The following is a 9913-nucleotide window of genomic DNA, read 5'->3' as shown; positions in this document are numbered from 1 at the left end:
TATATTTGAAGATCAGATTTTCTGTCCAGTTCTCGTATTTTCATCAGAGAACCTTGGAAGTCCCCAATTTCATTAAAGGCCCACTTTTTCCCCTAAAAAGAAAATGATCAATTTTCCTGGGTTGTTGATCCTTGATTGCAATCTCAGCTCCTTGGCCTTTTGGAATATCATATTCCAAACCTTCTTATTCTTTAATGCCAGGTCCTGTGTAAACCTGACTGTGGCTCCATGACATTTAAGCAGTTTCTTTCTGTCTGCTTGCAGTATTTTCTCATTATCATGATAATTCTCTGATTTGGCTAAAATATTCCTTAGAGTTTTCCTTTTGGGTTCTTTCAGGTGGTAATTGGTGGATTCTTTCAATGATGATTTTATGCCCTGTTTTAGGATATCAGCATAATTCTCCTTGCTAATTTTCTATAAAATTTTATCTAGACTTTTTTTTTTCTGATCACAGCTTTCAAATAGTCTAATAATTCTCAAATTATCTCTCCTGGATCTATTTTCCAGGTCATCAATTGTCTCTCTGATAGGTTATTTCACATTTTCTTCCATTTTTTCTTTCTTTTGATTCTGTTTGACATGTTTTGGTGTCTCATGGAATCATTAGCTTCTATCTGCCCAATTCTAATTTTTAAGGCATTTTTTTCCCCAGAAGTTTTTGAATCTCCTTTCCCATTTGACCAATTTATTTTTTAAGGACTTGTTTTCTTCAGTCAATTTTGGTGCTTCCTTTTCCAACTTATTGACACTTTTTTTTATAATTTTCTAGTGTAATTCACATTTCTCTGATTTCTTTTCTCATTTTTTCTTCTACCTTTCTCATGTGATTTTTAAAATCTCTTTTGAACTTTTTCAAGAAGGCATTTTGGTCTTGAGACCTTTTGGCTTCACATGTAGGAATTTTGACAGTATTTTCCTCATCTGAGTTTGTGTATTAGTCTTCCCTGTCACCATAGAAACTCTCAATGATGTTTCCTTTTTTCTTTGTTTCTCCCTCATATTTTAGCTTATCTTTCTGAATTTTAAAGTTGAGATCTCCTAAGGACAGAGTCCATGATTGCAAAGTTCTTGTGCTGGGGTTTAGGGGCCTGGTCACTGGCTTTCTGCTCTGAGGCCTCTGTCGCTTGAGGATTCCTCACTACTCTGGGCATGCTCCCTTTGCTAGGATCGCTTGGCCTAGTTGTACCTTTTCTGTGGGTGGTCCTCTATCTGGCAGTTTTTCCTCTCAGTCAGGACTGTTGGGTCTCACAACTGCCAAGATGTGCCACCAGCCTGATGAGCTAGGTAAAGGGGGCCTTAGCTGTTGATATGTGCTGTAGCAAAAGCAAGAGCCTACTCTGGACTGGCTCAGACACCCTCAATGCAGCTAAGCTTGGCCACTCTCTGCTTTTACCCAAGTTTACAGAAGTTTCCTGAAATCTTCTCAATTGTCTCAAGTTGGAAGATTGTGTCTCTCTGTCTTTTTGTAAGTTCTGTAGCTCCAGAATCCCTTTGGAGGTTTGATTTAATGTTGTTTCTGAGGGAAACTTGGTAGATCTCAGGCAACTTCCTTGCTTCTCTCTGCCATTTTGGCTCTGCCTTTCAATTTTGAATTTTAAAGGACTATGTCTTTGCCGTACCTTAAAATCCAGATACATTTCCTTTTTTATTTTGTTTTTGGCAATCATTGATTTTCCTTTATGTTCAATACATAGTTTCTCAGTAGAAATTGAATGTCCTCAAAGGTAGGTGCTGCTGTGGTTTTTTTTTGCTTTTTATCTCTATTGCCTAGCGTAGAAAACAATTTTTAATTGTGGAGTGTTAGCTAGGTGGCTCCCTGCAATATTGGGGAAGGAAGGAGACCGACAGCCTCCCTCAAAACAGAGCAGGATTTATTCAACAAGAACAAACTTAAAAAGCCATAAACAGGATCAGTAGGATTAAGAGAAAGGAAATAAAATGGGGAAAGGGAAATAATACAACCTGAATAACACCACCACCCAGGAATCAGCTGAGAACACACAGCATGTCCTGTCACCTTCCAGCTTCAAGCTAGAATGGTGAAAACCCTCCTTTCTTCCCAGCAGACCCCAGGCTGACCACACACAGCCCCAAGCTAATTGGCTTGCAGTTCTAAATGACAGTCATATGACTGCCATCACTGGGCTTCCAGTCATTATAATTTTGCCAGGCCCATGTAGGCGTCAGCAAATAGTGATGACATGAGGTGCCAGCACCATGGCGATGGCTACAACCAGTGGGTGGCACACTGTACTGTTTGCAGACGTGCTGGCCTGAGCCCCAGACCAGTGTGCATGCCAGGGTTTTTTAAATTCTAGCCAAAAGATGGGGTTGTATAAACCTCAAATAACAATTCTATACACTAGAGATGTGACTTGTACATATTAAGATCTTAATAACTATTGATTGAAATTAGATGCAAAGGAAATTATTTTTCAGCATTCATTCTTTTGAATCAGAATTATCCCTTCATTACATCCTGAATGCATTACATATATAAAGATTCTTTCATATCTTTGTCCCTTTTTCAATTTAGATTTTCTTCCCTTCTTTTCTTCTTTTATGCAAATCCTGATTATACTTCAAAGCCTAGCATTTAGCAAATTTGATTGATTCATTTATTCCCTTATTCATAAATCAATACATATTCACTGAATGTCTCATCTATACAAAGAACAATGATAGGAATAAAAAAAGATAAAGAAGTGAACAGAACTTTTCCTCCTTCCTTGTGTGGTCAGTAAACTTATAGTCCACTGGAGAAATTGAAATATATATAGAAGTAACTATAATTGTGTTATGTAGAGGAAGACTATGGTAAATATCAAAAAATAATTATCAAAAAATATTCTTTGTTAATTAAGAGAAAGTAAAAATTGTTTTTACCTTGGGAAATTGTGGATGAGTAATAGAGATGGGATGGGATGATCTTAAAGAAAAAGGAATAAAATTGAACTTTAGAGAGGTTTGGAAATGTGAAGAACGAGTGTATCTCATCAGCTAAAGCATTGGTTAGGTAATTAGTATAGAAAGGGCTGGAAAAGTAGGTGGGACAGAAAGGGGAATCCTTTGATATACAGAATAATGTAATCAAACTACAGGTCACTGAAAGTCATTGAAGTTGTTTGTTTTGTTTTGTTTTGTTTTTTTCCCTTCTTCTTTTCAGGCTGTAGCCTGATCAGAGAAACAAATAAGAAGAAGAATCTGTCAGAGTCTGGTAGGGACAGAATGGATATGGAGAGAGTGGGTTATGAAATATATTGGTGACATAAGTAGATACTGCAAAATTACACAATGATGTAATCAGCATAATTTAAGATGGTGACTGTATAAAATCAATGAAGAAAGCAGAGATTGGAAATCTGAAGGAAGAATAGATAGCACTCAATATTTATTGTTCTTTATTTTCCTAAAACCAAGAACAATATCTGTACTATAACCAACTCTTAATAAATGTTTACTTAGTTGTTGACTAGTTTAATATGGCAAGAAATAAATATGGGATATGTTAAGGTAGGATGATTAGGAAAATTTTATTGCCTTTCAGAGTAATGAGGAAGTCAGAAGGAAGAGTTCATTTGAAAGAAAAGTTGTTGATTTCAGTTATGGAAAGAGTACTTTAGCAAAGCTAGTAGACAGAATATCCTAAGGCAGAGTTCTCAGATTTGTGGGGGGAAATTGATGATGAAAATATGCATGCATTAAGGTGATATTTAAGTATTAGAAATAGATAGTATTTACAACTAAAAGTATAAATTGAAAGAGGGGAAATTGGTTAAGAAAGAAACTTTGGGGAATATCACTAGTGTTTTCTTAAAATTAAGGCTAAAATTGTATTTTTAAAATTCATTGCTATTGTACCAGTGTTGACAGTAAGCATTTATTATTAATAAATATTTTTATGCCAGTAAAGAATTGACTGCATGGTAGAGAAAGCAGGGAGAAAGTTTTAGCAGCCCCAGAAGACTCATGCTATCTCTCAGAGAGACAGCACATGATCTCAAGGAGAATTCATAAGAACTAAAAAACCTACATTGTCCCAAGAAGGAGAGCCAAGAGCAGAGAGCATATTCCAAGGGAACCAAGTGCCAGCAAAGAGAGAGATCCTGGTGTACCCAAGGGTTTTATCTGTTTTTCATAGAGGTGGTTCATTATGCATTGATCAAAGCTAATTGGTTAGCCTCATTCAATTCCATTGTTTGACATGATTTGAAAGTGATCTAAATTAAAATGAATTCTGCAAATGACATCAGGGAAAGATCCTCACTCAAGTTCCCTAAGGTGGAAGTCCACTTTCTGGGTGTGGTTAGATCCCATCAATTAATTGAGATTGACAAAAGAATCAATCTCCATTTCTTTTGTTCCCTTATGTTTGTCCTGGCAAGATCTCCAAGAAATTCATTATTAATAATTATTTTCTCACAGTAGTTAGAGTAAATTAGGAAGAGTTAATAAAGAAGTTTGCGAAAGATTGGTCAGAAAGGTAGAACAATGAGGGTGATACATAATCTCTAAGGAATGAAATTTCAAGGGGGGATCTTTTCAATGCCAAATATTAAACATTTGCTGATCAAGATACAATGCTGGGGAAGCTAGGTGGCACAGTGCATAAAGCACCAGCCATGGTTTCAGGAAGACCTGAGTTCAAATCTGGCCTCAGACACTTGACACTTACTAGCTGTGTGACCCTGGGCAAGTCACTTAACCCCGATTGCCCAGCAAAAAAAACAAAAACAAACAAAACAAAACAATTCTATATGCTACATAAATACTGACAAATCACCAAACATTTAGAAAAGGAAGTTTATTTTCACTCAGACGATTAATAAAGATACAGTGATATGGCTTCTCTATATGTGTCCTCTTTTGTCTCTCTATGGAAACCAATTTGGTCATTACAGAAGGGTACTGATAATTTCATGGTCTTTAGCAATACATTAAGTCGAAGAAAACTAGATTCCCATGTTACTAAGGCTTTTTGATACCCATAAATAACCAGGCAGGAATCCAGGATTGAACAAGTCCCAGGGGCAAGTTTTTCCTAAATTTGTTACATATTGACTGGAAGACAGGAGGATAGAAAGTTTTGTCAAGAAAACTAGGACCAATAAGTTTCTAAGATTTGCTTTCTTTTAGGTAAATGTCATGTGAAAAACGTGGTGGGGATTTTTAGGTATACTTCAAAAAAGAATTGCACTCTGCAACAGTGAGGTGGTTCAGTGGATAAAGTACCGGCCCTGAATTCAATAGGACCTGAGTTCAAATCTGATTTCAGACACTTGAAACTTACTAGCTGTGTGACCTTGGGCAAGTCACTTAACCCACATTGCCCCACTAAATAAATAAATAAATAAATGAATGAATGAATGAATGAATGAATGAATGAATGAATGAATGAATAAATAAATAAATAAATGAATGAATAAATAAATAAATAAATAAATAAATAGAAGAATTACACTCTCCCACAAAATCAAATTAGAATTAAGGTGGACTTTTATTTGGTTTTAGAGAAAGTGCCCAAGTGAGAAGTCAAAGACTTCACCCCTGGGTAGGAAGGCTAAGAAACATTCTCCTCCTTGAAGAGAAGGAAGCCAAAAGGTTGGTTTTTTTTTTGGGGGGGGGGGGTTGTTTGTTTTTTTGTGGGTTTTTTTTTGCAGGGCAATGGGGGTTAAGTGACTTGCCCAGGGTCACACAGCTAGTAAGTGTCAAGTGTCTGAGGCTGGATTTGAACTCAGGTACTCCTGAATTCAGGGCCGGTGCTTTATCCACTGCGCCACCTAGCTGCCCCCTGTTTTTTTGTTTTTAATGGAAGAAATATGGGGTGTCCACTTGAAAACTGGAAATTTCTCTTTAGGGGTGGTGTGGGGAAAGCTTGGATGCTTATCATATTCCTGAGAATCAAGGCGGATATTTTAGAAATTATGGTCCTGACTTTTGGGGTTATCTCTGTCTCCTAGTTTTAGTTAGCTAGTAACCCATGCCTAATTGACTTTCCTGCTATAGAATTTTTATTTCCCCTTACTTCTTAGGTGTATCTGACCTGATATCTAGTTGGTCAATCTAAACTTCAATAGTACCTTCATTCCTTGATATGTCTGTCCTGTTATGTGATCATCTTTGATTTTGCTTTTCATAGGAGAATCTGCTTCTGATTTATCCTAAACCCCAAGTCAGTAAAGCTTCTTCATGTTGTGGGTGGGAAGAAAAAGAAAAAGTTGTGTCATGGAAATGCTGGTCCTATCACACTGCATGTACAAAAATTTCAAGAAAACAGACCCCTTCACCTAAGTTTTCAACATTCCATTGGCTAACATAACACTGGCTAAAAACTAAAAAGAAAACCCTTGATCTGGCAATAAAAAATTTATTCTTGGATTTGCACAGAATACATTCCATATGGTGTTGAGGAAAGAAAACAGAACACTAGGACCTGAGAATTGTGTGAATTGTAAAAAAAAAAATTAAAAAATAGAAGGGTAGTGAAGAGAAAGAAATGGATGAGGAAATGAAAGGTTAGTAGCTTGGAAGTATTAAGAGTGGGCTTTTTTTGGTGGTCATTGTCATTGTTTTGTTTATGTCTCCATTTAATTTCCTTTTTTCTTATTTTTAATATTGTTTCCTTTGCCTGGTGCCTGTCCTAAACTATGATAAAAGTGGGAGGACAAAAAAGGACACATTACTATTTTCACATACATATCTGAAATATCTGTAACATAAGATGAAGCATGCAACTATCACCTCTGGAGTGAAAAAGAGGGATACAATGTGACACATCTATTCAGTGACACTAACAGGAAGCTCTGCAAAAAAAAAAGAGTGAATGGAGAATACTTGCTGCTCAAAATATTCTATACCTTGAGGGCAAAACAACCAGTGGCCATTAAGCTCTTCTGGGTATTCTATCTTTTCTTTATACTTTTTCATGTTCCAGTGAATGCTAGCTAAGTAACTACTAAGCAGGCAGAATAGGAAAAAGTCCATTAAGTATTTACAATGTTCATTTTCCTTCCTTTCACAGAAATTAGTTTATTGTGTCTTGACATAATAAACCTCAAATAAACCTTATAAAAGACTATTAATCAGTTTTTGCATGTAGCAAATTAAATGAAGGTTAAAGGTGAGTAGATTATTTTTCCGCAGAGATTTGATTCATACAGACAATTCATCTCTGCTGCTTTAGAAGCTGCATCTAACTTTAAGCAATCAATGTGTGTAATGAAGAATAGTTCTGTTTGCTAAAATTATATCAATTTGAAAAATTGGAAATCAATCTACTAGGAAAACAAGAATGATAAATGAGCATATGAGTAATCTAAATGATAAAAATAGCATTATATTTTCTCAGTTGGGCATTCATGTAAACATGTTCAATGAATTATTAACCAAAAAAGGAAGCTGCAAGGAAGAATAAATTAAATTCACATTTATATTAAAATGTCATTGTGTTTAATAGCATTTTTGTCTTTTATTAATGAAACATTATTTGCTGAGTTTTGAAATATCAGAAAATAGAGTATTCCATTCTTGAAGGTTAAGACTACCACAGACTTTAAGTTTTATGAGATCCAGGCCCTGACTTCTGTACTTTTATCTTACCTTGCCTGGTCCCACGCATATCCCAGTGCTTCCCAGCCATCTTCAATCCATACATTTCAGCCTTCTCCTTAGAGGTAATTTGTGACACTGTGAATAAAGTATTGGGCTGGGAATCAGGAAGACCTAAGTTCAAATATATCCTCCAACACTTGCTATTTGTGTGATGCTGAGAAAGTCACTTGACTTCTGTCTGTCTCAATTTTCTTAACTGTAAAATGTTTATAAGGATACCACCAACCTTACAGAGTTGTTGTGAGGAACAAATAAAAAAAAAAATGTGTAAAAAGCATTTAGCACGGTACCTGGCACATAGTGGATACTATAAAAATGTTTATTTCCTTTCACTTACTCTTTCTCCACAGATTTGGTACTTAGCATTATGAATGATGAGCTTTCATTTTATCTAGCCTGAACTCAGGTCTACTACCTGATTTCTTAAATCATTTCCAAGCCATGTTACTTTGCATATACTCTCACATTCTATTTTTAATTCAAGATCCCATATATATGTTGTCTTCCCATATTAGAATATAAGCTTCTTGAGGGCATACACCATTGTGCTTATTTGTATTTTTATCACCAAAAATTAATATATTTCTTGGCATACTCTAAGTAGTTTTATTTTAATCTGTATACTGATATATTCATATCTATATATGAATATGTCAGATTTATATAGATAGCAATTTTAAGTTACAAAGCACTTTTCTTAAAATAATTCTGTGAGGTTGTTCATTCCAGTTTTGTAGATGAGAACATAAAACACAGAGAGTGGAAGTAACTTATACATGGAGAAACCATGAATTTAAATTATGTTCTTTTTTTTTAAATTAAATTTGACAAGATAGTCACCATCTTATTGTTCCTTTTGCTTTCTATTTGTTTTTCTCTGTGTGTATATGTGTATATTAATGTCGAAGCAAGCACCATATTCTGTACTCTTCACCTTTTTTTTTCTTTTTGTTTTAATCTATACAAATTTAAGTATTTTGTGGATGTTCTCTATCTGTGTCTTTCTGTAACTCTACATCTCCTTGTGTTTGTCTTTCTGGCTCTGTCTCTCTCTGGCTCTGCTTCGTTCTCTCTGTCTCTCTCTGTTTCTTTGTGTCTGTCTCTTTGTGTCTCTGCGATCACTGTGTCTCTGTCTATCTCTGTATGTATGTGTGTATGTTTGTCTATCTCTGTTTCACCCTCTCTCCCCACAATAAAATAATGTGGAAGATTTTGTGAATTTGTCTGTCATACTTCTGTACAGATCATGCTAATCTTTTTCTGTGTTGTTCCTTTTTTAAATTATGTTTAGCAAAGGGAATACTCAATCTACTCTTATAGCTACATTTCTTAAATGCTATGGTTAGAGCATGTAATGTTTTTAATTTATGGGATAAAACTAGCATTTCAATAGCATAGCATAATAAAAAATAACTGTATAAAACTACAAAATGATTATATACAACTTGCTATTATTTTAAAATAAATAATAAATATGTCATGTACTTTGTTCTTTGTTCTTCCCTCTCCCTGCCCTAGAGATGACTACCATTAGACATAAATGTCTGTGTGTGTATGTAAAATCATTCCACACATACATTTATTTATCAGTTATTTCTATGTTCATGTCTAGGCAGGGCCAATATAAGAAAAAATGATGTTTACCTAATTTATTTATTTAATGCCATCCAAATTAAATTATAAAAATAGTTTAATGAATTAGAAAAAATAATATAATTTATTAATAGAACAAAAAGTTAAGAATATCAAAGGAACTAATAAAATGTAAAGGATGGAGGTTTAGCAATACCTTTTTCTCTTGATAGTCTTAAACTATATTATAAGGTCATAATTATCAAAACTCTGGGATTGGGTAAAATATAGGTAGATCAATAACAGAGTAGACATATACATTGCAGCAATGAATACATATAGTTACATTAGATATTACAAGTGTAAAGACTTAAATTTTGGGGACAAGAATTCATTATTGAGCTAAAAATTGTTGGTAAAAATGGAATGCAGTATGACAGCAATTGGGCATTGAACAATATCTAACATCATTTACTGAGATAAGGTCAAAATGGAAATATAACCTTGATATAAGGTATTACAAGAATTTTGGCGAACATGGAATATATTATCTATCAGATATACAGATAGGTGAATAATTTAGGGAAAAAAGAGATGGAGAGTACATTGAGGTATCAAATCGGTAATTTGGATTACATTAAGTTAAAAATTTCTTGTATAAACAAAATGAATTTACCCATGATCAAAAGGAAAGCAAAAATTTGGGGTGGGGGGGACTGTAGACACT

General features: G+C 34.6%; 1 non-coding gene across 1 annotated transcript; it reads right to left on the bottom strand.

Annotated features, from left to right (window-relative positions):
* Positions 1-8810: 8810 nt before the first annotated feature.
* Positions 8811-8917, bottom strand: LOC122727064. Its single transcript, XR_006353027.1, has one exon. It is a non-coding gene; the product is annotated as a U6 spliceosomal RNA (small nuclear RNA).
* Between the last annotated feature and the right edge of the window lie 996 nt (positions 8918-9913).

This window comes from Dromiciops gliroides, chromosome 4, assembly GCF_019393635.1.
Source record: "Dromiciops gliroides isolate mDroGli1 chromosome 4, mDroGli1.pri, whole genome shotgun sequence".
Taxonomy (NCBI): domain Eukaryota; kingdom Metazoa; phylum Chordata; class Mammalia; order Microbiotheria; family Microbiotheriidae; genus Dromiciops; species Dromiciops gliroides.
The sequence above is the reverse complement of the archived record's forward strand: the minus strand, read 5'-3'. Positions and strand labels throughout refer to the sequence as shown.